General features: G+C 45.7%; 1 pseudogene; it reads left to right on the top strand.

The window, feature by feature from the left end:
• Positions 1-956: 956 nt before the first annotated feature.
• The window catches only part of LOC118894003, a 43413-nt pseudogene continuing 38369 nt past the window's right edge, over positions 957-6000 (top strand).

The raw sequence follows: 6000 nt of genomic DNA, 5'->3' as shown, positions 1-6000 counted from the left end.
AAACAATTAAGGGAGTTGTTTCTTTCCAACTGCTTTATGGTATTTAATTAAAACCCATGTTATGACTCTTGTTACCATACATGTCAAAATAAACTGGAAGCAAAGGAAAAAAAAAAAAAAAAATGAAGAACGTGAAACCCAAACCCTTATTCTTTGGTTAGAGCCTCTCCTTCCTTCCCCACCAGCCCTCGGCAGGAATGAGAGGCAAAATCAAAATTCACTGGTGCTTTTATCCATATCCGTGAGTCTGTGTTTCTGTATAAATGATCAATGTATTAGAAACAAACAAACAAACAAAAAGCAACGACTTCTTGTTCTCTTCTCAGGACCTAAAGTACAGCCTTTCATCAGATGAGTACAGCGGGTGAGGAAGGCAAGGAGAAAATGCGGAGGCCAGAAGGGGAGAGCTGAGCAAACTTACAGGTTTGATTCAGGCATCCAGGCCAGACCCTGAACTACCGAACCACGGGAAAGGGCTGCTGTGGGCAGAGTCCCCAGAACACAGGAAGATGGTCGTTCTGACTGAGGCAGATCAGGAGTCCAGCCCCTGTGGATGCAGCCCAGGTGTGGGCGTGGAAGGAGTGGTAATAAGAGTAAATGAGGCAGTGAAACTAGGGTTCCTACAAGGTGTTAGTAGTTTGGTGCTGCCAACTTGCATGGCACTATGAGAAACGTGGGAAGTACTCGCAGCTGACTCACCCAAATTTCCTGGAATGGAGGTGAAATCCTTTGGGTACCTGGCTGGACTCCAGAATGACTGTCCTGAGTGAGAGAAGCCTCAGAAAGGAGGGAAATTGCAGAGAAGGGCCTGAGGAGCATCCCAGGAGCCTGCTTTGCAAGGAGCAACATCTCCCAGCTTGCTGTGTTGGGAGGCGAGGGTTAGGAGGGGGACTTTGTGCAGAAGGCACTTGTGTTTGGGGGTTTCCTTGGGTGGGTGTTTCTGTTTTCTACCTGGGATGGAGGACTTTGAGTTCGTGGAGGGGAGGGAGAGAGGGAAGGTAGGTGGGAACCAGGGTGTGAAAGTCGTCATCTCTGGGAGGAGGGGCTTTCTACAGGAACAGCACTGGCCAGAGGTTCCCGGCTTCCCTCCGGTGCCCAAAGATTCCTTGAGACCTCAGACCCTTCCTCACTGGCTTTGCCGCCATCTCCCACCCCCAAATCAGGAAGCTCTGACCACGCTTCCAGGTGGCCTACACCTGCTTGCTAAGGAGGAGGCCCTCCCTCGAGTTGCCCCCAGGGGTTCCTGCCCCGGCTCCCTTCTCCCTGCAGCTGTCTTTTCCATTTCCAACTCTACCTGGCTGGTCCTCACAGTGCCTCAGGGTTTGAATGAAGCTTATTCATCAGGTCTTTGCTGAGGCTCTTTCCCAGGCAAACCTTAGCTTCCTTGCCTGCCATCCTGGTCAGTCAGGTGTTTCCCAGGTGCCCAGTGCCCCAGCCTGGCCTCTCCTCCTGGTCTCTCCTGGACTGGCCTGCACAGTTTCACGGATTCAGGTAGAAGACAGAGACAAAGGACTTTATTACTCAAGGAGCAGCAAGTAGCCTGAACTTCATGTTCACATTGGCTTCCCTTGCCCCCAAAGTCCCACTGGGCAGTGCAGAGGTAGGCCCAAGTGAATGCTGGGACACAATGGATTTGTATCATAGCTGAGGAACCCTGACCTTAGAAAACACCAATCTTTGTAAGGGGCTGCAAGAAAACCTGCCCAACCTTTCCCCCAATGTAGATGTTATCTTTGTTATATTGGATGGCAAACAAATTAGTCTTCTGTCCCAGAGGGAGACACTATCTCTGTTTTCCAAGGCTGTTCACACTTTATAAACATCCTTGAAAAGATAGTGGAGAACAAAAGGCTGTCAGTACCTCTGCTCCAGAGACTTGCAGAAACAGGAGAGACCAAAGGAGAATTGTCTCCCAACATCCCACACCAGGGAAACCCAAGTCCAGCTGGCTCAGCTTGTTGGCTCCTTCCCCTACCTTGGGTTTACTAGGGCGACTCATTCAAGTGCCATGTACTCCCTTCCCACAGGTTTCCACGCCCAGCACAGTGCCTGACCCCTGATGATTCTCAATAAATGTTTTTATTTACAAGGGGGCCCACATTTTCATTTTGCATTGGACCCCACATATTATGTAGCTGGTCCTGGCTATAGTACTGCATATGTGTTACTAAAATTCACAGCGCTCTGCAAAATCGTGGAATAAAAATCACAGGGCTTATGGGGAAAATGAGGTTGGGGCACAACACTCAAAAACTTTGTCAATGATACGTAAAAAATACACCTAGTAAAAACAGTAGCATGGTTTTACACATTGAATGGTTAAGAAGTTCATCAGTACCATAATAAGTATGGCACTTTACCTCAAGAAAGACCTGAAGCTGGCTTCTGGATGTGGGTGTTGGAAGGGATGTTGGCTCCTGGACATGGGTGGCTGCGTGTTATGGTGGGCGGTCGAGGGTATCAGTTATGTGATACCAGATATGGAAGGATATGGTGAACTGAGGTAGCTGGAGATGTCTGGGGTGTGGCCATGTGTGTTTTTTGTATTCCTAGGCAGCTTGGTTCATCTGGGTGCAGATTTCTGCTTTCACCTAGTGTTTCCCAAAGATGAAATCATTCATCAGCAAATGTGAAATTTGCAGTAGGTTCGAATTGTTCCCTCATATATCAATTGCACTGGAACAAATTAGTATTTCTGAGACAAGCATTATAGCAGACCCGACTGTACTGTTTTAACGTTTACAGGTATTTACCCATAAAGCCTTCACAGTTCTAACCCGGGAGGTGGTTACTGGGAGAGATTCCCATGAGGGAGTGGTGAGGACTCAGCCTACATGAGGGGCATGGCGGACCTCACAGAGTCTGCTCTCCTGTATACCACATGCTAAACTCTCAAGCTTCCCAGAGAATCCATAAACAATGAAAACTGCTGCCTTCCAAGGCCCAGCCAGTCTGCTCAGGGCTGATTGCCTAAATGGGCCTCTCACCCAGCCACCCACTTATCAAGTGACAAAGAAAATATAAAAACAAAATCACAGTTCCCAGAAAAAATTTTCCTCTCCCGTCTTTTAAAAATCCTGGGCTTCCTCGGTGGCGCAATGGTTAAGAATCCGCCTGCCAATGCAGGGGACACGGGTTCGATCCCTGGTCCCGGAAGATCCCATATGCCGCGGAACAACTAAGCCCGTATGCCACAACTACTGAGCCTGCACTCTAGAGCTCGCGAGTCACAACTACTGAGCCTGTGTGCCACAACTACTGAAGCCTGTGTGCCCTAGAGCCCGTGCTCCACAACAAGAGAAGCCACCACAATGAGAAGCCCACGGACCTCAACGAAGAGTAGCCCCCGCTTACTGCAACTAGAGAAAGCCAGCGCAGCAGCAAAGACCCAACACAGCCAAAAATAAATAAATAAATACATTAAAAAAAAAAAATCCTGTTTTGCTTTTGTTCATTACCAACAGCCTATTTGCTGTCCTGCCTCATATATGTAAATAAATTACTTGCATGCAGATAACTAACTAAGTGTCTCTGAGTAACTCAGAGGTTAAGTAACTTGTCCAGGATTTTGCAGCTAACAGGGGCCAGAGCCAGAGTTAGAACACAGGTCTGTCTCTCTCCACAGCTTTTCACTCTTGCTACTTAACCTCCTCCAACGGTGAAAGCACCTGTAGTTTGAAAGAGAGTGTGCTGGTGGAGCGGTCAAGGCTGGAAAGGCAGATGGAGGTTGGGGCTTGTGAGAGGCCCGATCCCAGACAGGAACGGCTGTTCCCGGCCCAAGAGGCAGGGCTTCGAAAGCCTTTCCACCCTGGAATCTTCCCAACAAGCCCATCAGGGACAGGGGTGAGGACACCAGGAGGAGTGCAGGCTAACCCCACTCTGTCCCACGTGGGGCAGAGTCAGGGTGACAGGGCTTTGTGCCCAGGAAGGAGAGTGGGGCCTGAATCCCCAGCATGGCTGCAGTTTGGGATTATAGGGATGAGTAATCTAGAACATAGAATATCCACAGCTGCCTTTTCTTCCATGACCCTTCTGTTTAACTATATGGTCATAATCTGACTGTGACCTGGAGAGTGGCAGAAAAAAAATGAGATTGGAAAATGAGATAACCCTCACCAACCATAAAGAGTACTTGCTTATCTACATCTGTAGTGTGCATGGTGGGGAGGGAAGAGGCAGAGGGGGCAGTGAAGAAAGAAGAATCACATGCAAAGTCCAAACATTTCAAATACATTTGGCAATATTTTAAAAGAAGGTTAACCCTGTATGTAAAACAAAAAGCATAAGTCAACTTGAAAAGCAATTTTAAATAACTGAAGAAAAATATTTGCAACATATTTGCAAGATATCCTTAATATATAAACATAATATTTATATGTTTATAAATATATATATTTACTGTTTATATATTAAATATCATATGTTATTATTACAAAGTAATAATAATACTTTAAAATAAAATAAAGATGGGAGCAAAGGACATGAATAAACAAAGAAATACCCAGAGGTTTTCAATCTCACTAGTATTTAAAGAAATGTAAAATCAAAACAAGATACCAGTTTTTTAAAAAAATCACATTTGTAAAGATTTCAAATAAATGACAATAGCCAGGATTGGTGAGCATATAGAGAAGCTCACGTTCATAATTGCTCTTGGGATTATAAATTCGTATATTTCTGGAAAGTAATTTGTTAATATATAATGAAAGTCTTAAGATTTTACTTCTACTTTTCAAAATTCACTTCTAGGAATTTATCCAAATGAAATTACAGGCCAAGTATACTAAGACATACGTACATAGCAAAAACTGGAAATTGCCTAATTGATGACAACTAGAATTTGGTTCAGTTCTTATGATGCATCAGTACAATGAAATATAATGCATTCATTAAAAATAATCCTGTGGAAGAATATACAGCAATCGGGAAAACAATAAAACAGTGTGCAGTAAAACGTTCACAAAATCATTTATGCCATGTTATTGCAAAAGTTTTTAAAAGAGCTATACACAATGAGAAAAAAAAAGAAGGCCTGGAATAAAATATACACAAATATTAACATTGGCATTCTCTGAGTGGTCGGTGACATTCATTCTTTTTGCTCTTTGGTATATTCAACACTAAGTACTCTTTTATAAGAAAAGAGTAAATGTTCTGTGAGTTTTTAAAACGAAGATTTACCTTCCTAAATGAGTTTTTCTCCTCTGACTATTAACAGGAGTTGGAATTCCTTGAGAAGACAGCCACAGGGTCCCAGACCTGACAGGGCCTTGGGGCCAACTAGTGTGATGCATTCCCCAGGCTTGTGCTGAGCACCAGACAGTAGGGTCTCATGCGAACAGAGTGGGTCAGCACTAGCATTTTAAAAAACTCTCTGTGCATGTGTAGAGGAGGACTACAGCATGAGCTATACTTTTATATGGGTTGTAGTTTGGAAAAAAAAAGTTTGAGACATTATTCTACAGTAGCCCCACCAAGCACTGCCCAGCCCTGGCTGAGCCCTTCTAGTGATGGGGAACTCACTACCTTTGTGCTGGTGTTTGACAGTACAAACTCTTAGACAGACTTCCTTATATTTAATGAGTTCTGGCTTCTCATCACGCCCGATCAGCCCCCAACTCCCTCCTCCAGGGCAGCACTTCAGACGTTTGAAGGCAGCCACCAAGTCTCGCTGAGTCCAGGCCTGCCTCCCCACCCCTTCAACTCCTTGACCACCCCCACTCCCAGTTCTGAGGCCCTTGCCTCCCCTGTCTCTTCTTAAGTCATCCTCTCCCCGCCCCCGGTCCATTAAAGTGTCACACACACGCCCACGACCCTCCCCCAAGACTGAAGCCACCATGCCAGGCCATTTTGCTCATTAATGAATCCACAGATTCATCCGATATCATTAAGGGAGCACCCACTGTGTGCCCGGCTCTGTGCTGGGTGCAGGGGAGACCCCCAGAGAATAAGAAAGACCCGGCAGATGCCTCACGCCCGGTCCCAGGGTCGCAGCTCTAG

The sequence above is a fragment of the Balaenoptera musculus genome, chromosome 4 (genome assembly GCF_009873245.2).
Source record: "Balaenoptera musculus isolate JJ_BM4_2016_0621 chromosome 4, mBalMus1.pri.v3, whole genome shotgun sequence".
Lineage (NCBI taxonomy): Eukaryota > Metazoa > Chordata > Mammalia > Artiodactyla > Balaenopteridae > Balaenoptera > Balaenoptera musculus.
This window is presented reverse-complemented; position numbering and strand designations above follow the sequence as displayed.